Below are 27,163 nucleotides of genomic sequence, written 5' to 3'. Positions count from 1 at the left end.
TGTGCTCCCTATGAATGTAGCGTGGTGTTGAAAATGAACAATATGTTAAGCTGCAGTTAAGTTTCCCCTCTGGTGAAAGCAAAATGAACGTGGAGTTCTTTAATAAGGTGGCACATCAGACAGTATTATATACAAAGTTGATTACCACATTTTGTTGGATTTACAAACGGGATTTCCTTTTGTCTGCAAAACTTGTTGCCAATCTGACTTTGGCCTCCACTTTCAAGTGAATGTAGATTTTAAGGCAGTTCAAATGCAGAATAAGATCAGTGGCAATCTAAAGACCATTTAGTGTGGCAATACTATTAATTTTTTTAAAAGTCACTGTTCAATCTGGAAAACAAGATCAGAGCATGAACTCTTCTTTACAGACCAAGAATAAATTTGTCACATTTAAATAAACTGCTATTCCCCTGAGTTAAAACTCAGCAACTTGACATATACCATAAAATGTTATATGTGGCATAAACATTTTGGAAATGAAAAACAACCCCCCATAGACAGGCTACTTTGTAGATTTCCATTTAATTCCATGTGAATTCAGCATATGGAATTTCCAGTGATGTTAAAGTGTTGTGGAGAGCATTAACTGAGTTGGACATTAAGCTTTTACATTAGTGCTTAAGTCATAGTAAGCATTCAGTAAATATCAAATGTTATTACTGACAGCTATAGACTGTGAGCTCAAGGGCAGGGATTTTATTTACTTTCTGCATCCCTCAGTGCCTACTATATGGTCCAGAATGTAGTAGGTGTGTCATTCAAGTCTTAATTAATGTCTTGACTCAAAGACAACATGAACTCTAGCCTCTAAGAAGCTAGGAGGTTCTACTCAAACCAAAATGCATTTTCCTTATTTAGATTCTAGTTTAAAAGATTTGGTCGTGTCTGAATAACATAGAATTTTGTGAAGAATGCCTTCAATATGAATACTACTATGCTGGAATTTCCTTAGCACACTCTCCCTTTCTTTGGTTTCATTCTGTAGCACCAATGAGTGGCTTTGTTATTTTTTTACATGCAAAAAAGATAAAATTTTAAAGTAGTAATCTTATGCTATTATTGAAATGGAAATTTAGAATTCTCCAGTAAATGAATTTTTAACAATATTTGTAAAAAATTATCTAGAAGAATTTACAATATCCTTCCCAGGATATATATTATCTACAACTGTGCTGGCCGTAACACCAGTGGGAGAGTACTTTCTAAGGATTCATAGGGTGGCTTCAGTACACTCTCATACAGACCTGGCCTACTACACCAGCCAGCCAGCCAGCCAGCCAGCCGCTGGGAATACTGGCTTGGGAACTTGGCAGCACCTGGGGTGAAGGAAATTATTCCTGTTAACAACAAGCCATAGAGCTGTATATCTAAGTCACATTTTGGAAATCAAAAGTCTTCTTTCTCTACTTGTGTTGATAAAGCAAAATAAATACTAGTGTCCTTTGTTTTATACATTTATATGTATATTTCAAAAGATTTCGTTCAGGCTCCTCATTTACTCCTTCAGATTTCTAAATTCCACCAAACTTCAAAACAGCACACAAAAAGAAATCTCACCTTTTCAAAGAATTGGACAAAGCTTTCCCAAGTGAATGATCTCTTGGAGAGCAGGTAACCTGTGTTAAATTGCTGACATGCTAGCCCCTGAGCGGTTTCCTAAAGCAGCCGCGGCTACAATCCAGCTCCTCAGGCGGCCACTTGCCTTCAAAGGACACCTAACCGCACTTTTCTGTGGGGAATCTGACACGGAGAAGTAGGAAAAGCGAGTCCCACACTATACTCTCCTTACTCTAAATACTGGGGAAAACCCTTCGCTGGCGGGTTTCTGCTTCTTTGCAAACGCGGGTTTGTCCTTCTGTTGAACTTTCACCTCCGAACTCGCTTTCGTTCATTGGACAAAGTGCAGAAAGAAAGAGGAGAGACCGAGGGAGGACGGGGGAGGGAAGGGAGTGGTGGAGAACACCATCTCGCCGCCCCTCCTTCGACTGTCACTGCCGGCGAAACACTTTCACTTTTAACTAGAGCAGACTCACAGCTTTGCCCATCTCTCCCCTTCCTTCTATATTTTTAGCTCAGAAACCAAGCAAATGGCTATCCCATTCCCATTTTCGTCCCTCGTTAACGCTCTGCCGCGCGTTTTCCAGGAGTCTGAGGGGCCCCCTCCTCATCATCTGAGGAGACTCTCCTCCCCAGGCCCCCTATTTTCCAGGTCTTTCCAGCCAGGTCCCTCTGCAGCCGCTCAGCGTCTCCTCCCTCCCTGATCTGCGGGGCTCTGCCGCCCTCTCCTCTGCCATTCAGCCCGGACGCTCCGCAAGCCCGCTTCCCGGGACCCCTCTCCCCAGCCCACCCCGCCCCAGGCTCTAGCAGCGGTGATTTTCTTCTTTCCTTTTTTTTTCTTTTTGCTGCGAGCCTTGTTGTTTACCCAGCAGGTGGATGTGACGTCAGGGACGCACAACAGCAAAAAATAACAACATCTTCCTCCGCGACGAGCTGGGCTCTCTCGCGCTTCTTATTTATTTATTTGTTCCGGGAGGCCAGGGGGAGGGAGGAAGAGGGGTGTGGGGGGGAGGGGAGTGGGCCGGGGCTCGAGTGGGCTGAGGGGACGGTGGCGGCTCGCGCTTTGGAGGCACCGGGGCCTTGGGGGTCCCCGAGGCAGAGAGGCAGCCCTGGCAAGAGGCCTGACGACTAGTTGGGGAGCGCCCCCGGCCGGGCGCCACCCGCGCCGCCAATGCCACCGGCGCTAGCTGGGCTACGGGAAGCTAGTCCCGAGCGGAGGAATCTATTGTTATTTATTGTGTGGCGGTCGCACGCCGTACTCGCAGCGGCCGGTCCCTAGCCCGCGAGTGCGTGTGTGCGCGCGAGTGAGTGTGTGCGCGGGGGTGCGCGCGCGGGCGGGAGTGGGCACGCGCGGGGAAAAGCCCGAAAACACCTTAGTTTGCACCGAGAGACCATTTGCAGCGGGTGAGTTTGTATTTTTCCATTTCTGCTCCACTTTTTCCCAAGCCGCCTACTGCCTGGTTCCGCCACTTTAAACAACAACAACCAGCACAAAAAAAAAAAAAAAAAAAAAAAGAAAGAAAGAAAAGAAAAGAAAGAAAAAGAAAAAAAAAGGAAAGAAAAAAAGAACCAAAAAAAACTACTTTCCACCTCCAGGCTCCACGTGCATCTTCCCTAGTCCTCCCTTCTCAGGCTTTCTGCCGCGGGTTGGGGCCCAGGCTACGGGATCAGGGTGGGGGCTGCAGACCAGCGCGGGGGTGGAGGGGGCTCCAGAGACGCTGCACAAGGGTTCATTTGCATAAGTCAAATGGGGGTGGGTGGGTAGGCGAGATCGCGTCCCTCTCGGCCCCTTCACGCCTGGATCTGCGCTCTCCACAGTCGCCGCGAGAGAGAAATCAATAAGCCCAGGCCGCCAGGGGCAACTTTCGATGTCTTGCGTTGGGGTGCCTGCGTAGGAGTGGGGTGCGCGAGAGTCTCTGGGTCGGGTCCGCGGCGGGAGTAGGCGCTCGCGGGGAGTCTCTGGAGCCCAAAGTTTGCACTTGGAACAAAGTTTTTCCTTCTAACTCCCCAAGTGAATGCCTCTTCGGTGCCCGTGGGCTGCTCCCTGGGCGGCGTTGTAAAGATTGGAGACACCCGCGTCCTGGGCCCCGCGCGCCGGGGGTATCTCCCCGGTGCCACGCATGCCTTGCCCCGAATCCGGAGGCGGGGGTATTCTTTCGTCGCTCACACCGCCCCCCCCCCCCGCCTCTCCAGAAAACTCAGACACATCTGCACACACCTAGCAAGACATGTAACCCATGCGCGCTCGGCCCACTGAACCCAGTCTCCCCGCGACGGGACCAGCACGGCGGGCAGGAGTGGGAGCTAGATGCACTACGGGGAGTGTCCGCGCCCAGATTTCCCTCTTCACACACACTTTGCTGGTTTCACTCCTCTTAAGTTTGGGAAACGTGTGTGTGTGTTTTGGGGGGGCGATTCCCAAGCCCCATTCTGTCTGAGACGCATGTAAATCGTTGTGTCCCCCGGCACTGTCCCGGTGGCTCTCCGTCCCTCGCCGCCTTCCTCCCGAGCTCTGTTCCTATCCGGCTTCGAGGACTCAGCTGAGCCAGAGTGCTGGGACGGAGTGCGCTTCGGGTGGAGACTGCGGTGGCAGAGCCCGGAGCCTGGGAGTTTGCTAGTTGCCTCGGGGTCGCGGTCATTCGCTGCCTCCGCCTCTCCTCACCCCCGCCCCCCACCCCGCTCCTCCCCAGATACAGCCGAGATCGGAAACTTTGATTCCTTCTGCTTTTGGCCTTCATCTAGTCTCCCTCCCCACCTGTTGTGAGCTCCGCCTCAGTCCCGGGAGAGTGGAGGTTTCCGCGACCAGAAACTAAGTCGCATGCTCGGGTCTCAAGTGTTTGCTTCGAAATTGCTACCTGCAGCAGCCACCCCCGCCCCCCAATTCCAGAGCAGTTCCCGCCCCCCATGAGAATAAGGACTAAATAAACAGTTGTAACTCCAAACCGTGCGTCCGCATCCCTATCCCACCCCCTACCCCCCTTTCTCTACCCTCTTTTTTTTTGTTGTTGTTGCAACTTTGCGAGATACCGGGGAAGGTGCTCCGACTTTGCTTGGGCCGATTTCCCGGTCTCGGGATTCTTGCCGGGATTCCCTGAGCCACTTTCTCTCTTCCCTCCACGCGCGCTCGCGGGTCCTCCTAGCCCGTCACCCTCTGTCTTGACACCTTCAGCTATTCATTCATCTCAACCCCTTCAGTTTTCCCCAACCTGCACTGGGAAGACTTGCTGAAGGTCGCCCCGGTTTCTTGTCGACGGCAGAACCCGAAAGTTTGCCAGAGGAAGAGAGCGCGCTGCTAGCAAGCGGGCCAGGAACTGAGGAGCGGCGCCGGGGACCATGGTACTGCCCGCGCCACCTCCGCGGGCGTGAAGGCGGAGCTCCCACTCCCTCCCTGGACTCGGCGGGTAAGTCGAGGCGGCGGCGGCCACGAAAGATACAGACGAAGGCGGAGGGGCAAGGGCCACCCCAGAGCTCCGGGCTGAACCTGGGGCTCTCTGTTCCCAAAGCGCCAGCATGGGCGGCGCGAGTGTAGCGATAGGCGCCGCAGCCAGGAATGTGCCCATCTTCAAATACTGGACTTCCTTTTTTTCGCCCCCCTTTCCTAAATCCGAAAATCTGGACATCAAAGTTTAGCGTAAAGTGTAAAGTGTTCCGATAAAATATGGTGACATTCCTCGCCCCCTTCTCTCCCTACTCCCTCCTTATAACTATTAATTATTTCCAAGTCATTGTGTCCAAATACCCTTGCCGGGCTGATTACAAAGTGTATTGATTTAGGCTGGGCTCATCCTACGCGTTTCTTTTAATTCATGTTCCTTTTGCTCGACCAGAAAACCAAAACGAAACAATTTTTCCTGTTCTCAATAACCCCCTCCCCCAGCCCTCATCTCTGAGGCTTTGGCTGAGTAATGAAATTAATATAAACATTTAATTTGGTTGCCCTTGATTTTCTCCAGCCCACTTATGAGAGGCTGGTATTTCTTTCATGTCCGGTCACAGGTATTTTCTAAGTTCGATGTCCTTTTTGTTTGGTTACTGCTCTTTAAACAGGAATGCTGGAGGGGCATTCCGTATTCTTTGAAAGGAGTCTATAGGTATATTGAAACCGTTTACACTTAGCCTTTGGTTGTCCATAGGTTCAGAATTTAGGGTTTGCATAATAGCTGGGTTGAGAAAACCTGAAGGATATTTAAAAGAATTTTTAACTGCTGCAAATATATTGAAGAATCTCTGCAAAATTTTTACCTTCCACCCTCCTGCCCCAGTGTTTTCACAGTGAGAATCCGTTTAGGGAGGGGGCAAAGATGTGCTGACTAGAATTTGAGGAGAAATGGTCAGATTTCAGGTGTTTTTCTACCGAGGGTTAACCTGCATAATTGAGACAGAAGAGCTGCTGTTATTTTCAGTTCCAGGGAAAAATGTATCAAATCTTTTTCAGAATTACACTGGAGTGTTGATTTTCAAAGTAGAATAGCCATCTCTTTGAATCTAGGAGTAGAAAATTGGGCTCACAGTTTCAGAGAATTGGAATGGGGTTTTTCCTCTGTGACTTTTCTACTTGAAATATCTAATAATTAAAGAATACTGAAAATATAAAAAGGAACTCAATGAGTTATCATTCAGAAGGTATCAGCTAAAATCTCACAGCGCAAAGGGGGAAAAAAGTTTTGAAACATCTTGTCACTGGCTGCATTCCCTACCCACCTCTATTACACATTGGGTTAGTATGAGAGAGGAAAAAAATAATTTTTTTTTGGAAAAGTAAACAGCCTCCAATTGCTGAACCTTGACAACCCAAATTAAGGAAGCAGGAGAGATCAAACAGAACTGCTGCTGGGTTGTTGTCAGGAGCTCTGCGTCAAGAACCCTGGACTATTGGATCAAGCAGCAAAGCTATATACTCACTAATGCAGAAATAGACCACTGCAAATGCTGATCTTTGTGGTGCAAGTGAAGCCTCACTTGGAAGGAAATACTAGCCTCTCTCTAGGTAGCATTTGAGTCCCTTATGGATGCTGAGTTGCTAAACAAGTTACTATTTTTAATGTGTTCTTGTTTATGAAGAGAATGCACTCAAACCGTATTAAAAGAATATTAAGTCTTTCGAAGGCTGTCTTGCAACCCAAAACTGTGCAGTGGAATTCTTTTTACTAACACTAGACTCCTACACTAGAGTTAGATAACATTTTCTCACATCAAGTTTAGAAGATGTCTTGTCAGGGAAGCCAGGGTTTTGAATATGAGGGTTTAAATATGATGTGCAGCTCAAAAAAAAACAACCCCAAAACCGGTGATGAAGTTTTGTGTCAGCCCACTCTTGGAATTTAAACAGGCAAGAGGGAGCGTTCTGCAGATTAGAAATAACCTCTTTTTTTAGAACGACATTCAACATGACCAGGTTGCTACTTTTATTGAAGTTCTCTATCTTGTCCTTGCTTGTTTTCTAGGAAAATGTAAGTGCTTACATGTTTAAAGGGAGTAGTAATAGTAATTATTTTAGCATTTTGTTTTCACAGGTTTATCAAAGTATAATGAAAGAAACATCAAGTATTCAAATTAACTCTGAAATTAAGAGGGTTATATAGCTGAAGATGTCTGTAAGATTTTGTGTATATTTAAATTCTGGAGTATAAATGTAACACTTTTTTTTGCTATAAATTATCCCCAAATTAAATGTCAGTTTTAATTAAATAGAACAAAGTAGAAAATAGGACAAGTAAACACATACAGAAGAATAAAAATAATTGTCATTTAAGGATTGCCTTTTTAATTAACAAATATTGATTACATAGTAAGTACTTTGTTTTTTATACGTCAGAGTTTCACAACCATACTGCCCAACATGTTTCAAAGTTTATAGCTTTTATTGGGTATACCTTTTATTGTGTAATTAAACAATGTGGGTTAAATATACACATGGATGCTATTAGGCAGTTTTCTGTAATATGTAATGTTTTTTTAAAAGCTGTAAATATTTTCTAGTTAAATCATTTGTACCAACAATAACAAAACTTAACTGGGTTAATATTGAGCCTAGGGATAGTTGTCTGTTACTAACTTTTTCCTTGCTTCTCTTGAGACTCTATCCCTGACCTTGTGTATTTACATTCTCAGGCTCTATTGAAGGATATGTCTGTTTTCAGCAGTTGTTTATATTAACAGAAGAATTGTGATATTTCCTAAACAAATATATTTATACCACAGCTAATCCAATGCCAACATTAAGAAAGAGGAAGGAGAACAGAGCAGATGTGACAACTTCTTTTGAACCCTATCTAAATGTGCTGTGTATTTAGTTTTCATGTTTTACTTAAGACTCAAACTGTTTCGAAATGTTACCTTGTAAGATTCGGCATCACCAAAAAAGTATATGTATTCAGACAATGTTAGGAGTTATAGCACCAATTACAGTTCATTAGGTATGCCAGGAATATTTACAGGGCTTTGCAAGAATTCTGTCTTTGAAAAAATAATTTTAGGCACACATTAGTAAAATTTAAATAGATTGCAGGCTGTCAGAAAATAGTATAAATTTTGTTTATGATTCAGTTACTTTAAGGTACTTACATTAAAGAAACTCATTTAACCCCTGACTGAAGAGCATTAAGTAGGGAGGGGAGCCCTCCAAAGAGCTCCCACTGCCCTTTGCTCCCTGAGTAATCTTAAATTACTACAACTTGATTGCAACTTCAAGGCATTGAGCATGAGCTGTTTTTCTATGGCTGAGAAAGGATTTCCAGAGCATAGTTGGATTTGCACAGGTGGTATTTGTGATTTAAAAAAGAAAATTTTTTTTTTGCTTAGGGCTTTTTCTTTTCCATTTTTTATCCTGTTAGGTGTCACACTCTTTTTATTGAATTTAGTCATAGTAAATGCCATTTTAGCTAAGCCAGCAGTATTGTCCTTTTTTTTTAAAGTATGTTTTTTGAATCTTGAGTTAACAAAGGTCTAAGGCAAGTAGGGGTTTGTTTTCTAAAGAAATAACTTTAAGAGAGGCATCTGCTGAATAGACAGGTGAACTTTCTGCATGAGCCAACTACTCTCTTACTATTTGCAGGGAATTTTTTTCTTTAGTTGATGGTAGTAATCCTACCAGGTGATCAAACACAGAGTTTGTGAGTCAAGCCAGCAAGCCAAGGAAGTCTGCAATTAGGCACGTGTATTTTCTAAATGATCTTTCTGGTGACTTGTTACACTGGTCTGTGGTGTACATGTGTGATCCAAGGAGCCATCTTAAACTGATTTTTAAAAAATATTTCTCTTCCATTGTACTTGGATGAATTAAGGCTAGAGGTGCCAAAAGCTGGAACATCAGCAGGTCATGAGATGAGACCAATCCCTGAAACGGAAGAACCTGGCCTAATATGGGTACCTTATGCATGACAGTTGTTTTTCTTTCTTTTCCCCAGGCTCTACATAGTTTATTTCAATGTGCATGTGATGACGTGGTTAATGGAAATTAAGCAGATTTGGCTTGTGTCACCAATCTAAAAATAAATGTTGTGAGGAGTGTTTGATTTTAAGAAGTGTTTTGGTTTTTGCATCCCATAGATAATGTTCTTGCAATTAGGGCTACAAAGCTGCTATTCTGGAAAGAGGAGGTATAGTGGGGTAAATTGCATGGCAGTTGGGAAAGAATTAGACAGTGTTTGTTCTTTGTTTCTTTAATGAATTATTTTTATTAATTAAGTCAGTTTGTACTGAGACATTTTTCAGGCCTTGTTTAGAAGTCGGCTCCCTCTCACCCGGAGGTTGTGCCAGAAGCTGGATGTATCCTTGTCCTGGTACTATTTTACCGGGTCATGAAATCTATTGACCAGTTTAGCTGTGGATATCTCTGCAAGGCTTGTTTTCCTTTTTGAACTCCCCTGATACCAGTTTTTAATATATATCCTGCCTTGTGCACAACAGGTGTGTTTGGTAGTTGTGTTATGGGATTTAAATTGAGAAAAACATGCCTACCTAGCCAGCTACTGGGAGAATGAGCTGCTTTTAAAAGAAAGAACCTGTATTTGAACAAGTGTAAATTAGTTTTCCTTATGACCCTCCCCAACCTATTTTGCTTTAAAAAAGTGGGGGAGGGGTTCAATTTTTAGTGCCTTGATATTTGCAATTAAGTCATAATAATGTAAGATTGTTGGGACAGTACAAGGATAGTGGGAGCCTTTTAGTGGTCTCATCTTGATGCTGAAACACCTCAGTCGACATGGGGTTAAATTAATTTCTTCACTTGGAGTACTTAAAGTAACTAAATTGTAAACAAAATTTTTATTAGATCCTGACAACTAATAATCTATTTAAATTACTTTAAAGTATCTGGGAAAAAATTTAATTAAAGACAGAAGTACTGTCAAGCCCAGTAAATATCTTGACAGGTCTACTCAAATGGAACTGATACCACAAGATATTTACATATGTCTGGTGTTCGGGAACATCTCGGCAGTGCTGGTGCAAAGCTAATTGCACTTTCTTTCCAAATCATAGTTTTAATAAAATAGCTTTCTCTTTAAAGGAACGTGGATACGTATAAAATTGTGTTCAAGTGTTTTGTTTACTATTTAGTTCTGTTTCTTCAGGATAGCTCTGATGGGTTTATTTTCTCCTGCTGTTGCTAATTTAGACAAACAGCTGACTTGGAGGGATCATTGACTGGAAAGCTCATGTCATTCTGTTTTATCTCAACAGTTTGAAGATGTCAGAGGTTTGTGTGTTATAGGACAATTTACTGAGGGATTAAAAATGGATCTGAGTGTGGCACTATTGGTCTCTTTATATCAAATAGAATAGACTAATTTAGGATGGGATAAAGATTTTTCCCTGAATTTTGTATTTGGATACATATTTGTTAGTAGTTAGTCAGGGGGACATCCACGTTTTTCCAGACTCTCTGATTTTTAGCTAGTAATTCTGTGATCAGCTTTATTAACTAGGGTATTGATATGTCTAGCTTGAAACTCAAAAATGGAATTCCTGAGGTTTATTTTTCTTTCTCCCAGCTTAGCAGTTGAGTCGTCATGAGACTTTCTGTGTTCCAGGCTTTCTTTCTATGGATTAGGGTGGTGATTTAAGGTATGTTCTTTGAGCTTGCTGATCTAAAGGCACAGGTGCTGTGTTATTACCCATTTTTTAAAGATGCTCTTGCTGCTGTCAAGACATTTACCACGGCTCATGGGAAGGAGGGTGAGGTGTGAGCTTTGCTGGACTTTTTGCTGTCCCAGAGTCACTCCCCTGGGTTGTGGTGCTGGATCAGAGGTGTTGGTCTCCTTCTCTCCTGGATTGTGTGAGCCCCAGAGGCAATGTGGTGCTCATATGTGAAGTGGAAGCATGTTGGCACTTGGTCCTACTTCAGCGCGTTTCAAGGGGAGGTGTTTTGCTCACCTGCTTCCAGATCATTGGGTGTGCTTGTGTTTTGAATGCCAAGGGGTTTACTAAAATACAGATTCTTGGATCAGAATTTTTGCTGACTGATGTGAGAATGTACATTTTTTAACAAACTTTCTTGGTAATCTGATGCACATTTAAACAGAGACCCGTGGACCAAGCAGTTTATGCTTCCAGAGATTCTGGAACTGAGATCTTTATCTTCACTTTGATTTTACTGATTGATTCTTTGTTTTATCCTGAGGCCTGTATTATTTGTAACGTGTTTGAATTTCTACATGGAATCAAAGCTGGTGCTCTTAAATTGTACATAAGTATTGAGGCTCCAGATGGGTTGTTACATTCGACCTGGCCACTGGAGTGGGTGGGGCCAGCCTTTACATTTTCAAACATCATCCTGATGCCCACTTAAGTGAGAGAACTGGACTGTTCCACTGCAGAGTTGGGCAAAAGCCTCCAACTCTTCTGAAGGTTCTAAATGAACTGCTTGGACCTCAGGAAACTTGGTAGGAGTATGGGATCCCAGTCCAGAGTGAAGCACCAAGGGAAAGTTTTGGACACATAGAGAAATAGGCAGAGCCAGAGCCTCCCAGCCGCACAGGGTGGTGGGGGCAACCTGGAGCATCAGTGGTTTTCACCAAATGCCAGACATTTCCTTTCAAAATTTTGCCTTGCTTGTGTCCATGTTCCCAGTGGGTGTTGTCCTGTCATAGCTACCAATTAGTGTCAAAAGGCTTTCTGGTTTTGCTTTTTCTCCGAGTATTTCATCTTAATTTTAAAATCTGAACTGTTTACTCATTAGATTAACCCTGCTGGCCCAAGTATTTGAATTTTCCTAGGCACCTTGAGAAATCAGCTATCATTGTAAGTGATGGGGTCTGCAGGAATATTGATGGAAATAGCTTAGCCAACAATGCCACACAAATAAAGAAAGCAGAATCCTAAGAAGAATGTATACTACAAGGTTATGAGAGAAAGGTAGATAAAATGTAAAGGAGGATTGTTTAAATATTCAGGGCTTGCTTCAGCTAAAGATCTAACCACTAAGATCAAAAGAGTTATTTAATAAAAGTTGTACATTTTTTGTCTGTATTAGTAATTAGTAACATGCCTTTTGAAGAGACCCAGCAATAAAGTGTTTGTCCAAAATGCCCTTACCTGAATAAAAAAAAAAATTCATTTGTCTTTGGGTGTGGCTTGATTTTAAAGGATACCAAAAAGTTGGCAATTATTTTTGTGTCTAGAACTTTGCAGTTTCCTTGGCTCTAAGTTTGGATGGGATTTGGAATATTCCTATAATACCGAGTTCTTTTATTTTTATTCACACTCGGAAGCACTTTGAAAAATAATCTCTGATCGGCCAAGTTTTAAAACTAGAGTGTCTGTGTCCTTGAATGAAGGGTTTCTATAAAATATGAAAATGCAACTGATGAAAACTAGAGGGTGCAGTGATAGGGGATTGGCACCCATTGATGAAATCTATAGCAGGACGCTAAGTCCCTTCACCTTGCCTTGTCTATTGAAAGGATGTTAATCATTTCATTAAGAAAGGTTAAGTAATTAACTGATTTATCATTAAGGAATCAATGACGGACTCTTCTAGTGATGTATTGTAGAAATTTCTTAATAGAAAGTTTGTTGCATTTTAATTATTTGGAAAGAAGCTAGTTGGGCTTTGAGAAAGCAGGTAGGGCATCTTAATATCCGTCCACAGGCAGCTGGAAAAAATCTCAGTGAAAATAGTGTATTCAAATAGGAAATTGTTCAGTCTCGGGTTTTCTGTTATGGCCTTCTTCAGGCATGTTGTTACAGACCCACTGTTTTGCGTGCTTACTCTGGGTTTAAGAAGGGTTCAGCTGCTTAAATGTGTTCATCTTATTTTCTAAATAATGGCTTTTGTTGCAGTATGATGCGTGTTGACAGTAAACGCACAGTTGTAACTTCGGTAAGCTTGCAACAAATTCTTGTACTTGTGGAAGCAAGTCGTTATCCTTGCCGCTGACAGGGTGCTTCTCTCTTTTGTCTCGCTGTCCTTATGGCAATTGCAGCACCAGGTTTAAATATTCCAGGATGGGGGTGGGGAAGGAGATGGGGCGTGGGGGAATAAACTCCCCATCTGGCAAAAATTGACCTTTCCCTTACACTCCTTTGTCCCAAAATTATACAGAAGGTATGCTTCCAGCTTCTTCCCATGCATGTATTCACGTCAACTCAAAATTAAAAAGATACTTATAGAGAGATATTCCTGTATTTGTTTTTGTTTTGTGTCTGTTGGGAAGCAGGACAGTCCCTTTTCCTAACTGTGGAGAGTATCTCTGTCAGAGATGACTTGCATAGCAGAATACTGGGGTGAAAGAATTCTTCAAGGTACAAATAAGCACTTTTGAAAGCAGTGGAAATGGGCTTTATACTGGGATGCAGGGTTAGTGTCGGTAACCAGCGCGGCAGCTGTTGAAGAAAATGTGATGCCTTGGCCTTGAGCTCTTTGATCTCTGAGTTGAGAACAACTTTTGAGGAGAGAAATCTGGCAGATATTTACAAAGCTATTTATCTTAAAACTGTGTGTTTTTATCTTTCCATTTTTATTATGGAACTTGTCACACCAAAAAGGAACAAAGAACATTTCAGTGAGCACCCATGTACCTGCAGCTCAGTTTAGGAAAGAACACATTTCTGTCCAGGTTGAAAGAGACTCCAGGCACATCCCTCCCTCATATAATCCCCATGTGTCTCCCCTGGAAGCAACCTCTGCTCTCAGCTGGCTGTTTTTCATCCCCATGATTTTATACTTTTAATGCTTGTGCATGTATTCCCCAAAATACAGGGTTGTTTTTGCCATGTCGAGGATTGATATTGATGGTTATCCTACTGTATGTATTCTTTAGTAACTTGAATGTTTTTGGTCAGTAGAATTAGTGAAATTCACTCACATGGATACATGGTAGTTGTATTCATTTTTCCATGTGAACCCTTGAAGTGCTGCATATTAAGTCAAGACAGACTCTTTACTTTTGAACTTAAAACCCAGCAGCCTCCTATAGTACTATATATTGAAACTTTAGGATTAATGTGAAACCACTAGTCCTGACTCAAACTTCATAATTTGTTTGTTTGCCAGTGATTTTTTGGGGGGGGTGGTGGTGAAGGGGACTTTAAAAATCAAACATTTACTAGGAAATTAGATTAAAAAAATAATATAGCTAGTAGCTGATGTCTTTCATTTAAGGACAACCCCCCCGCCCCCCCCCCAAAAAAAAAAACAGGCAAGGCATTCATTTGAAGGAGCCTAACCATTTTCTTTCTTATTTATGGACTTGGCTTAGAACCTAACAGTCACATATGCAGGGTAGAAAGTGAAAAAGCAATGTTTAATTAACAGGCGCTTTATACTTCTGTGTCCTTGTTATGATATAGCACCTTGTTCTTCTGTGTAGAAAGTGATTTCTGTGCATTTTAAAGGACTGGCATCTTTATGGTAAGAAAGCCATATAAATAAAGATATACTTAGATGAAAATTGGAGCGTGTTTTTAAAATAGTGTGTGTCTACTTTTGGCTCTGTTACCAAACTTGCTGCTTAAGCCAGAGCTGATGCTCTGATGATGCTGATGACCAGAAGAATTGGTGGTGCACAAATGGATGACATCAGTGGTATAATTGGAGAGAATTACCATTTTTTTGGTCATTAAATGTTAGTGATAACTAATACATGATTTATTTTAAGTAGATAGAACATATTTAATTCTGATGCAGAGAATTTCAATTTAGTCAGGCTCATTGCTGAGTAAAATGAAAATCTTTTGTAATTTAAGAAGAAAAATAAAAGGCATTTGTGTTAGCATGGCTAACACAACACTTGGGTTGTGGAAGTGTTTACCTTGATCAGCCAGGGAAGGTTGGAAAACTTTTTTTCCCCTCCTAGACAACCTGGATATTTGTATTGATGTTTTATTAGGAATATCAGATACTCAGTAAATAGCATAAATGAATGGAGATATTAAACAAAATGACTCTAAAGGTAGATAGTGTTTCCCTAAAGATTGGAGAAAAATCTAACAAAGGGGGAATGTTTGGATAACGCTCCTTTTAAAAGACTGGCGTGTGTTAAACAGGGACCATTAGAGTCAGTGTTACCCATTAAACAATGGCTTTAATTTTTTTTTAAATTGAGTTTCTCATAACAAATAAAGTTATACTTAGTAATGGCTTACTTAAAGAGAAATAATACTTGTAACTTAGCATCGTTTTCTAGGTTCCTGAAACTTTGTGGGAAAACAAGGGCACTGCCTTCTTTGTTGCAAAGGGTTTCTAATGCAGTTCTTTCTAAAAGACATTCCTCCCTGGTAGAGTTCAGCCATGTGTTACCACTATACAACAGTACTAAGTGACAAGAGAGAAAATAAAATAATAATTAGCTATATTTTACATGATGTAAAGAAAGAATGATTGAAATGTATAAAAGAAGAAAATCAGATCAAAGGCCACTGTGATGTTCCTTGTTAAAAAATGCATTGTAAACATGATTCTCCTGAAAGCAGAGACTCCCACCTGGCTTTTCCAGCCCTGTCTGCCATTTCTCTGTCTGCTGTCCTGTCTGACTGTGTTGGTTTTTACCAGTAATACCATCTGCCGTCCCAGCAGTGGCACTCTCTGTGGTAAGGCAGGCCAATTGGGTCAACTTTGTGATCTGGCTGATGTCCACTGGGAGCTCAGATCAGGCCAGGCTCATTTTTATGTGTGTCCAAAGCCAAGATTTCAACTTGGTGAAAGGCTGTGGAATTAATTTCCCAAAGCGCTGCCTAAACTCTGTTCTTCTTTTCTTCAACTGCCTCTTTGGGCTGAGATGATTGCTTAATGCTCTTAATTATGCTGGATCCCTCTTTATTTTTGAACACCTGTGTGTAATTCAGATCATGGGTGGTCACAGAGCCCGGCTTTCCAAACAGCTTCTCTTTCAGAATGGGGAAATTCCAAGGAGCCTGGCCATGCACTGAGCATGAGGGGCTGAAGGGGTTTTCAAAAGGTGGAACATTTCTCTTGAGCTTCCACTGTGCCATGTAAAAGTATCCTTTGCCCTTGGATAGGAAAGGGTCTTACAGTGAATACCTCAGAAATAATGTTTTAAAAAATAATCTCTCATTCATTGCTTGTAGGAATACAAAATAGCAGTCACTTTGGAAGACGGTGTGGTGGTTTCTGGTAGAACTAAACATACTCTTATCATACAATCCAACAGTCATGGTTCTTGATATTTACCCAGAGGAGCTGAAAACTTACATTTACCCAGAAAATAGCACATGGATGTTTATGCATATAGCTGCTTTATTCATAGTGGCCAAAACTTGGAAGCAACCAAGATGTCCTTCGTAAGTGATGGATAAATAATAACTATGGTACATCCAGACAATGGAATATTATCCAGCACTAAAAAGAAATGGGCTGTCAGGCCATGAAAAGACATGGAGGAATTTTAAATGTATGCCATTAAGTGAAAGAAGCCAATCTGAAAAGGCTATATACTATATGATTTTGATTCTGTAATATTCTGGAAAAGGCAAAACTGTGGAAACAGTAAAAGATCAGTGGCTGCCAGGGATTGAGGATTTTTGAGACAGTGAGACTAGTCTGTACGACACTATAACAGTAGATATATGTCATCATACATTTGTCAAACCCATATGTGTAACCCCACGTGTGAACTGGAATGTTGTAAACTATGAGTGATAATGATGTGTCAGTGTAGGTACCACTTTCATGGGAGATGTTGATAATGGAGGAGGCTGTGCATTTGTGGGGACAGGGGGTACATGGGAAGTTTCTGTACCTTCCCCTTAATTTTGCCATAAACCCTAAGTTGCTCTGGAAAATAAGCTTAACTTTTTAAAGTTCCTGAGTCATAAGGCACTTATAACCATTATCCATATCCTTATTATATATATATATTATATATAATATATATATATATAAAATTTTCTTTCCCGTTATTCATGCCAAATGAGCATTAAAGTTTCCTGTGAGAGCAGTGAAGTCTGTCTGCTGGAGCCAGTTTGCTTTTGAGACTTGGAGTATTAGTGGAAGAACTGCTTGGGCTGCCCTGACCACCAGAATGGGGACCTGGAAGAGTTGCAGAGGACCTCAGTGATGGTCTGATCCTAGCCACCCCTTTGTCCATGAGACACTATGGAGGGTGGGGTTTTTGCTGAGTGAGATAGCTATGGGATCAAATCCAGCCCTACTCTCCACCATAATATCCATGCCTATGTATGCATTTTCAGAAACAATACACTGATCATACTCAGTGTACCTTTTTAAACATGCTTTTATTCTATATTATATAGAGAACATTTTTCTCTATCATAGTCTTCTATACAATTGTTAATAACTACTTGGTCTTCCAGTATATATATATTTTTTTATTTGATGTTCTTCCTCTGCAAAGAAACCCTATTTGAGGACAGCATGTAAAGACCAAATTGTCTCTCTGATGTTCGTAACATACATGGGACCAAGGATATAATAGGCCTCTGGAGCTGCAAGTTTTTTCTCTCGATGCATGTGTTACACCTTTGTGTGCATTCCTGCTTGTGTGCACGTTTGGGAGGTGAGCATGTTATTGAAAATGAAGTAGGATAAGGTTGAGGATCTGGAATGGAGTTTTACCCTGGGGTTAAAGACACACCATGCCCCATCATCCCTCCATTGAACCCACTAGTGACATCTGTGTATTGCTTCTCTTTGGGCTCTTACAGTCATACTGAGTACATTTTGGTTTACAGGTTGGAGCTCATGTTAAGGATGAGGTGAAGAAATGCCTACTCTGTGCATTAATGGCAAGTTTTGAGAATCTAAGACAACCAAGCCAGGTCATGTAGAATGCAAATAGCCCATGAAACAAATTATCTGTAAAAAAATATAAGTAATGTCCAAGTCAAATGAGGCTTTTTGAAAATTCAAAGAAAAACAAAAAGTGGGAGCCAGTCAGCTGTGCCATTAGTGAAGCCCAGTGCAAAATAAAAATGTGTGGTTCCCTGTTAAAAATTAGGAATTTCAAGACAGCAGCAGCAGAACATTAAGTCAAGTGCAGGGCTCTGACTGCAGAGGTCACACACCCAGGAAGTCCACCCTGCCTTCAATTTGTAAGCGTTAAGTGGCACTGCTGTTTTGCAATAACATAGGAGGACAGGGCTGGGACAGGCCTCGTGGGCTGCCCAGCCCCCAACCCCTGTACGTCACTCTTACTGAGGGATGGCAGCTCTCTGTTACTGAATCCAGATTGGTCTGTAAATTTTTTTTAAGGCACATTCCTTTTCCTGGCTTGTAAGATATGCATTGAGTGCAAAATATTGCTAATCTTCTGAACTAGGTGTTCTCTGCAGGCATTTTGCAGACTCCTATGAGGGAAGCTAATCCTGTTCCTGCTTGCTCTTTTCTTTCTGTTTTTCTTCTCTATCCCCCCCCCCCCCCATCTGGCCACTTTGTCTCTATCACCTTAATTGCTCTTTATTATCATGTGCCCATCAGCTTTATTCTGGAAAAGACCTTCTGGACCTAAAATCTGAAGGCAGCCTTAAGAGAAAAGCTTCTGCTCTCCCGCCACCAAATCTTAATTGTTAAACAGGCAGACCCTATCAGGAGGGCACTGCTGATGCACACTGCCTTTAGGAATTGTGGAATAACCGCTTGCCTCATATAATGTGAAAATCACTTTATGGGGATGTTGTACCTCTGCATTGGGCAGTGGGAACACCCTCACTGAGGCAGATGAAATGAGCTTCTTTAAGCTGGCTCAAGCAGGATTTGAAGAAAAGATTTTTTGTAGTATCAACTGTTAACATAAATGATTCATTCAAGGAATGTTTCACCTTGGACCAGGTAGTTTTTGTCCTCATAAAAGACACTAATTTGATGCCCCTTAATATCTCTGGCATCCTGAGCAAGTGGCTAAGTCTTTGAGACTTGGCTTATCTTGGGGGTAGTGATAGGGCCTGGTGTTCAGGTGGCAGAGGCATGAATGAGCAAATGTGTGTAAAGCACTTGACACAGCCTTTGGCTTGCTGTGAATACTTGATTCTTAGAGACTGTTATTAATCAGTGATTCCTGTCACCTGTGTTTGTTTCGGGAGAACAGGGTCTTGGCACTTCACTCCTTTCTCTTTAGAACATTTGATAATGAAAGGTGGGAAGATTAAAACATCTATCTCTGTACTGTCTTGCTTTGACTAACTTTCCCCACATTTTCTTCCTGTAGCCTCTTCTTTCCTTCAGTACAATAGCTGTTCCTGACTCACTAGCATGTGACAGTTGAGGGACTGTGAAGGCTGGGAGGCTGCTTCTGGGAGCCCAGGGGTGTGCTGGCTTTAATAGGAGCAGCCCAGAGGCCAAACTGGGGGTGGGACTGCTCATGTCTCTGTGGCCAAATCATGTTGACATTAGTGTCTGCCCAGTGCCTTGAAGTGGATGCTTTTTCAGAAGCAGTTGAGAGCACAGTGCTTCTTCCACAGAGATGCTCCCAGAGTTCCCACCCTGCAGGTCCGGTACGGGATGCTGAAAGGAGGAAAGTGTGCACAGAGGAGTGACTGCCTGGCTGGCTCCTCTCCTCACAGTCTCAGGTTGTGAACACCAAAGCCTTCCTTTTGAGCTGTTTACTGGGTTAGTTGTAGAATTGCCTTTTCACAACCACTTTAATTTTCACACTGGAGGGACTGGGAATGACACTTTAATTAGGTCCGCATTAGGCTGCATGGAGGTTTATAGTCAGGTTGGATCTGAATATGTTTACATAGTCTCTCTGTATTATTTTTCCCTGCCAAGGTGTTTAGTTCCCAGGGAAATGAGAGAGCCACTCAGGACAGCTCACTATTTGCAAAGTAGTTATTATCTTATAATTCATGCATAGTTTTCAATGTCTCTTTCCCCACCTCCATCAGGACAGTGCTTAGCAGGTTGGGAAATGGGACCACACGTTTGCCACTTTCATTCCCCACAGTGATCATGACCTGGCTTAGGGGAGGAGTTTTCTATCCATTTAGCCACATCTGCTGTGAGTGTGTGTAGACTGGTTTGATTAGAATCTTCAACTGTCTTCATTGTGGTCAGTGATGGGGGATGGGTGTTCACATACCTGCACATGTCTTAGTGGCTATATGAAACAAAGTGGAGAATTAAGTTACTTCATTGACCAACATGGAAGTAACCCATGGATGTGTTCATGTATTGATTTGTTCATGCACTTGTTTATTTACTTGTTCTTCTTCACTCATGTGTTCACTCACTGACCCAACAGTGCTACTGGACCAGGAAGCAATACTTCCCAAACCCCAATCCTCCCAGCTTATTTTTGCACATTCTTATCAACTTAAACATCTTAGTGTCATTATTTACAGAGATCTTCGTCAGAAAGCTTAGGAGATTCATCTGGTTCCATCTTGTATTTACTAAATATATGGCTATACAGAAGCAAATGAGTTATCCGTAGGTATAGTTACCATTTCTGTAAGAAACATGGCTTTCAGTTGCATTTTGACTTTCAGCACTACACTAGGTAGTACCCCAAGAATAAGCAGCTGCCTTTTCTTTCTGGCCTTAGCACTTATTAAGACTTGACAGAATAATTTTTTTATTAGGCCAGAAGGTAGATGTCAGCTTAATTTGAATTTCTTTTTAAGACTCTATTTAGATACCCCTCCAAAATGTGTACATTATTTGGGGAAGACTCTGTTTTACACAATGAATTTTATGTAATATGTTAGCAAAAAAAAAAACCCAAAATAAAATATCTGAGTACTAAGTTTCTGATAAAAAGACACTGGTAAGGAATTGCTTCAGTGTCTGCTGTGTTCTTGGCATCTGCAGGGAACGCTTCCTTCTGAGGAGTTGAGAGTAGCAGCTTGAAGTGCAAGCAGTCTTCATTCACCCTAATGTTCTGTCAGGGACAGAGGGACAGAGACATTGGTGTCCACAGCCCCTGACCCTTAGGTAGATAATTTGATTTCTTTGCTTCCGTCTTTCAAAGTTCATCCTCTCCAAATGGCACAGAACTAATCTAAAGACTTGTTTCATTCCTTGACATATATATTCCCACTTATAAAATAAAAATCAAAGCACTGAAAAAGCCATTTAGCTGTAGTGATAAAAAGAGTTTCATTAATGCTTAGCACACCGTCTAGGCCTCTGGCACCAGTTTAAGGGTACCCAAATCCTGATCCAGTGCAGTCATGGGTGTCAGTCATGCATAGCTTGGTGGTTAAGGGTGGGGACTCTGGAGTTCTGCAGACTTGGGTTTAAAGAGCATTTTTAACACTTTTTGGGTAATCTAAAGGCTATTAGCCTTTCTAATTTACTATTATCTTTCATAAATATATGTGTGTATATAAAAGGACATAGTAAAACTTACCTCATCCATTTTTTCTGTGGAATAAATGAGATAATGCATGTAAAATGTGATGTAGCATGCCTGGCAAATATAGGAAGGAGCTTTATATGTGTTAGTTCTTATGGTTATGATTATTCTATCTGTATTGGTTGAAAGTCACATTAAATATCTAGGATGGATAAAAAATGCAGAACTTTGCAAAAATGACTAAAAAACTGAAGGAGGTATACCCAACATGTGGAGTGAGTCAGAACTTTGGGTTAATTACCTTGTTGTTGTATTTTGGGATTTGTGTTGATTGCATTGGTTTTATCTGTCCACTTTTGAATAAGCTCCTGAAATATGTTTTTGTTGGGTATTTATGTTTGCTTCTGAAATTTGTGCAGGTGCAGATGACAGGTAGCTAAACTTTAGGTGGCTCAAGGGAGCCTCATTCAAAGCGTGCCAAGCAGGTATAACATACAGGTGCCATCACTTGACTGATAATCTGGCATACTGTGGGCATTCCATGTGCCTCGTGGATGACAAAGGGTGAAGTCATCCAGCAGTTTGGTACCAACCAACTTGTCTGGCTCCTTCAGAAGGGTAAGAGTGAGGAAAGCCCTCATTCTTGGAGATGGGGTAAAAGCACATCTTCACTTGTGCAGAGGCACAGGACAGCAGATGGTCTTTTGGCATGTGCTCTTTGAGGCTATATTCCTTGGCTGCAGAGATGGTATCTCTGATAAATGAATTGGTGTCTTTGGAATTAAAACAGATACTCTGGGTTTTAGACATTATATGTTGCTCCATATTCTGACATGTAGAAAAAATTTGAAAATTAAAGACCCATGGCTAGAACACTGATTTTTTTTCAAATCTTTTTTTTAAATATATTTTGTTGATTATGCTATTACAGTTGTCCCATTTCCCCCCTTCTCTCCCCTCCACCCTGTACCCCCTCCCACCCATATTTCCCCCTTTAGTTCATGTCCATGTGTCATATTTATGAGTTCTTTAGTTTCTACATTTCCCGTACTATTCTTGCCCTCCCCCTATCTATTTTCAACCTACATTCTATGCTACTTATTCTCTATACCTTTTCCCCCTCTCTCCTCCTCCCACCCTCCTGCTGCTAACCCTCCATGTGCCCTCCATTTCTGTGGTTCTGTTCCTGTTCTAATTGTTTACTTAGTTTCTTTTGGTTTTGCTTTAGGTGTGGTTGTTAATATTTGTGAGTTTGCTGTCCTTTTACTATACATGTCTTTTCTTTATCTTCTTTTCTTAGATAAGTCCCTTTAGCATTTCATAAAATAAGGGCTTGGTGATGATGAACTCCTTTAACTTGACCTTATCTGAGAAGCACTTGATCTGCCCTTCCATTCTAAATGAGAGCTTTGCTGGATAGAGCAATCTGGGATGTAGGTCCTTGTCTTTCATGACTTGGAATATTTCTTTCCAGCCCCTTCTTGCCTGTAAGGTCTCTTTGGAGAAATCCGCTGACAGTCTGATGGGAACTCCTTTGTAGGTTACTGTCCCTTTACCTCTTGCTGCTTCTAGGATTCTCTCCTTCGTTTTTACCTTGGCTAATGTAATTATGATGTGCCTTGGTGTGTTTCTTCTTGGGTCCAACTTCTTTGGGGCTCTCTGAGCTTCTTGGATTTCTTGGAAGACTGTTCCCTTTGCCAGATTGGGGAAGTTCTCCTTTATTATTTGTTCAAATACGTGCTCAATCTGTTGCTTTTCCCCTTCCCCTTCTGGTACCCCTATAATTCGGATATTGGAACGTTTAAAGGTGTCTTGGATGCTCTTAATCTTTTCCTCAATTTTTTGAATTCTTATTTCATCATGCTTTCCTGCTTGGTTGATTCTATCTTCCTTCTGGTCCACTGTATTGTTTTGAGACTCATATTCCTTCCTTTCACTATTGGCTCTTCTCCGCGTGTCTTCCTGCATTTGTTTTATGGTACTCTGCATTCTTTCATCTAAATTTCGTCCAAAATCCACCAGTTCCGTGAGCTTTCTGATCACCAGTGTTTTGAACTGCACATCTGATAGATTGGCTAATTCTTGGTCGCTCAAAAGGATGAGTCCTGGGGGATTGATTTGCTCTGTTAAAAACATGGTTTTTTTTTCCCCCGTCTCTCCTTTTTTTTTTTTTTTTTTTCTGGTCTGGTTGCTCTTGTTACGGTGGGGGGCGGAGCCTTAGGTGCTCACCGGGGCTGGGCACCCCAGTCGCTAGATTGTGACGTTATATGTGGGGGCGGGGCGGGAGCGGGAGCGGGAGAAAACAATGGCGGTAGTTCTGTTCCCCTGGACTCAGACCCTTGTCTGGGCTTCCGGGCCTCGAGTTCTGCCCTGGTCCACAATCGCTGCCCCTCTGGGTCTGCCAGCCACAGCTTGCATACTCAGGGATCACCACTGCCTTCTTACGCGCCCGATGGCTTTTGCGCCGATTTCGCGCCAAACCTTCCCCCGACCTCCGCGCGCCGCCAACCCGAGCCAGCCCCGCGCCCGCTGGCTCGTCTTCTCCTACCAGTCCGGACGAACGCGTCTACTTCAACTTCTTGGCTGCCCGACTTCCATTCAGATAAATCCTCTGCCGGATCTGGGTGTTATTCTGACTGTAAATTATTGTTGTAAATTATTGGTTTTCTAATCTTGGTTGTACGAGGAGGTACGGTGCGACCACCTATTCCTCCATCTTGCCGGAAGTCCTTCAAATCTTTAAATATTTAGATTGTCCAGTGCTTATATCTAAAGAAACTGTTGTCTTAAAGGCTTAATTTTTTTTGTCCTAAAGGGTTTAGGGAGAGACCATGGCTGCCTTTCCTGTGTGGAAGGAAAGATCTCTTTGTCTTTGGCCAAATGCACATCTTTGTGTGTTGTATGCCCTTAGACATGCAGTGACTTGAATGAAATTTGCCCAGCATGGCCCACCATCCTGGAAAAGCCACTCCATGTGCATGTTTTTTTTTGTTGAGCCCAGAAGTGGACCATGAGTAAGATGTCCATCCATTTTCTGCTTTGGAAAGAGAGCATCTCAAATAATTTTCCTAACCCCATGGAGTAGCCAGCATCTTTACGTGTCTCCTCCAGTCTTCTACATGGCTGGGATTTTGTTTGTTCTTGTTTAACTTGATTCTTCTGAGACACTATCTGGTCACACACACTCCCTTTCTCTTCTCTGGTTTGTTTCCACTCATTTCACATGATCAGCCTGGCTCCTCTATTCATCTCCCTAACCTCACTTCACTCATATCACATATTTTCCAAATAAAGGAATGGGATTTGGAAGGGAGGATTTTTTGGGCAGGAGGGAATATCAAATAAGGAAGGAGAAATACAGACAAAGGATTGGGTTTTAGGAGGTCCAGATTATATACCCGTGGGGCCCATAAATCATTGTTCAACTTGTTTCCCTTCCTGTTTGAAGAAGACCCAAGGAAGACCCAACTCCACCAATAGAAAAAACAAATTATTCCATTATTGACATGCTTGGTCTTAGAACCAGACAAAACAAAATCCAGTCTTAGTGTGTGTCTCTTAGAATTTGAGTAATCTTGGGTAGGTTTCTTAGCCTCCATTTGTTCTCCTGTAACATGGTATGGTGATGATAATATGAACCTGTTAGGGATGAGGTGATGATAATTCATGTAACACCCAATGGCCGGCACATTCAAAACCTTCAATCAAAGGTAGATAATATTGGTCTCAATTATTCTAATGTGTGGAGGCAGTGGTTTCATTGTGTCTAATCAAAAATTCAACCCAACACATGAAGTAGCATATATACTGAATCAGTGTGGTTCCAATCCACAGCCTTGTCATTTATGAGCCATGTGACCTTGGACAAGTTATTAAACATTTCTGTGGTTAAGTTTTCTTACCAGCAAAAGGATATGATAGTACCTACCACATAAAGCTGGTAGTGAGAATTAGATAAGTTAATGCATCTATTGGAATACATGCATTAGAATACTCACTTAGAATATGACAGACAGTCTGGCACATGGGGAACCAATAAATTGAAGGAGCTACTGTGGTTGTCATGGTTATACCCATGATGATATCATTAGCCTTCCCTATCTATGAAGAAACAACCACTGAGAGGACTCAGGTAGAATTCTTTCAAATCCTTTCATTTCTTGGCAGCTTGAGGGTAGACACCCAAAACTGAGACTTGGTTTGGGAGTCTTGGTTTTAAACCCAAACTCCTATCATCAGGCCTGAACATTTGGCCCTTTTTCCTCTTTACCTAGGGTGGAGACACATGGAAATTGTTTGTAGCAGTTGGGTATCAGGCTTTGGTTTACAAGTGGGAAATGAAAACATTTATTTTACTTGAATCTTGCCTTAACTTACTTGTATTTTCATTCTTTCTTTTTCCATCCCCACCTCCCCTAGGAAAAAGAAAAGATGAAACTGAAGTGGGAATACATCTGTGTGGTGTCCTAGGTTAGAGAAGCAATGAATACTTTACAAGGTGCATACTGGTACCTGATGATGGTGACTTGCAGTACTTGAGCATGATTTACAGTGGCTGTGTGTGGGGCCACACACAGGCTGTGCCAGGGGCTAGTCAGCAAATGCCAGCTAAACAACAGCCACAGCAGTAAAAATGCTTACTGTTTGCAGGGACTGTTGCAATGTTGTCTACATAAATTTTTTCTGCCCTCATACAACCTTATGGGAAAGGTACTTTTCATCTCCATTTTATAGATAGGAAAACTAAGTGACAGATTAAGAGCTTGTCCAGAATCATATCGCTGGATCTTTCCTATTTCATCTAAAGTAATAGAATCGTGGTAGGTCATAGTGGCAAGGGACCTTGGACACTCTTTCATTCAACTGGCTTGTTTTTTTGGTAACAACAGTATTTAGGTATAATTAATATATATAAAGTCACCAATTTACAGTGTACTGGCTTGTGGTTTTTATTATATTCGCACAGTTGTATAACCATCACTACAATCAATTTTGGAACATTTCACCTCCCACAAAAGAAATCCCATATTCTTTAACATTCTCTCCCTCTGCCTCAATTATTCCTAACCCATTAGCACTGGGCAACCACTCACCTGTTTTTTTGTTTTTGTAGATTTTTCTTTTCTGAACCATTTATATAAATGGAATCATACAATATGTGGCCTTTTGTGTCTGCTTTCTTTTACTCAGCCTAATGTTTCTCAGGATGTATCCATGTTATAGCATGAATCAATATGCCATTCTTTTTTATAGCTGAGTAATGTTTCATTGTATGGGTATATACTACATTTTGTTTATCCATTCATCCACTGATGTACACTTGACTTGTTTCACTTTTTGCCTTTATAATTAAGGCTACTATAAATATTCATATACAAATTTTGGTGTTCACATAAGTTTTCAATTCTTTGGGATATACACCTAGGTGTGGAATTGCTTTTCATCATATGGTACCTTCTTTGTTTAACATTTTGAAGAACTGCTGAACTGTTTTGTAAAGCAGCTACACAATTTTACATTCCCACTGGCAATGTATGATTGTTTTATTTCTCCATATCTTTCCCAGCACTTGTTGTTACCTGTCTTTGTGATTAACCATCTTGTTTTTTAAATTAGGAAACCAAGCCTGGGTGGGTTTTAATGACTTGCTTCAAGTACCATACCTGGTGGTACGAGCCAGGCTCTTTTTTAGGTGTGGAAGATTTATGAATGAAAAATATGGCCTCTATTATAGACGCTCCCTGTCCATGGGGAGTCAGATACTTAGCTGCTGTGCACAGTGACATAAGGTACAATGGGAGTACTTGGAACAGAAACCTTTCCCAAACTTCAGGAAACAGAAGATCACTTTGTGGCTCATGTAACTGAAAAGTCTGGGGTGATTAAGT

General features: G+C 41.8%; 1 protein-coding gene across 1 annotated transcript in view; it reads left to right on the top strand.

The window, feature by feature from the left end:
* The first annotated feature begins 2,605 nt into the window (after positions 1-2,605).
* Positions 2,606-27,163, top strand: part of FOXP1 (forkhead box P1) — a 630,544-nt gene continuing 605,986 nt past the window's right edge. The window contains exons 1-2 of the mRNA XM_036031548.1: positions 2,606-2,964; positions 4,756-4,961. The gene's annotated coding sequence lies outside the window, so the exon portion shown is untranslated. The remainder of the gene's footprint in view (positions 2,965-4,755; positions 4,962-27,163) is intronic.

The sequence above is a fragment of the Phyllostomus discolor genome, chromosome 7 (assembly GCF_004126475.2).
Source record: "Phyllostomus discolor isolate MPI-MPIP mPhyDis1 chromosome 7, mPhyDis1.pri.v3, whole genome shotgun sequence".
In the NCBI taxonomy this organism is placed as follows: domain Eukaryota; kingdom Metazoa; phylum Chordata; class Mammalia; order Chiroptera; family Phyllostomidae; genus Phyllostomus; species Phyllostomus discolor.
This window is presented reverse-complemented; position numbering and strand designations above follow the sequence as displayed.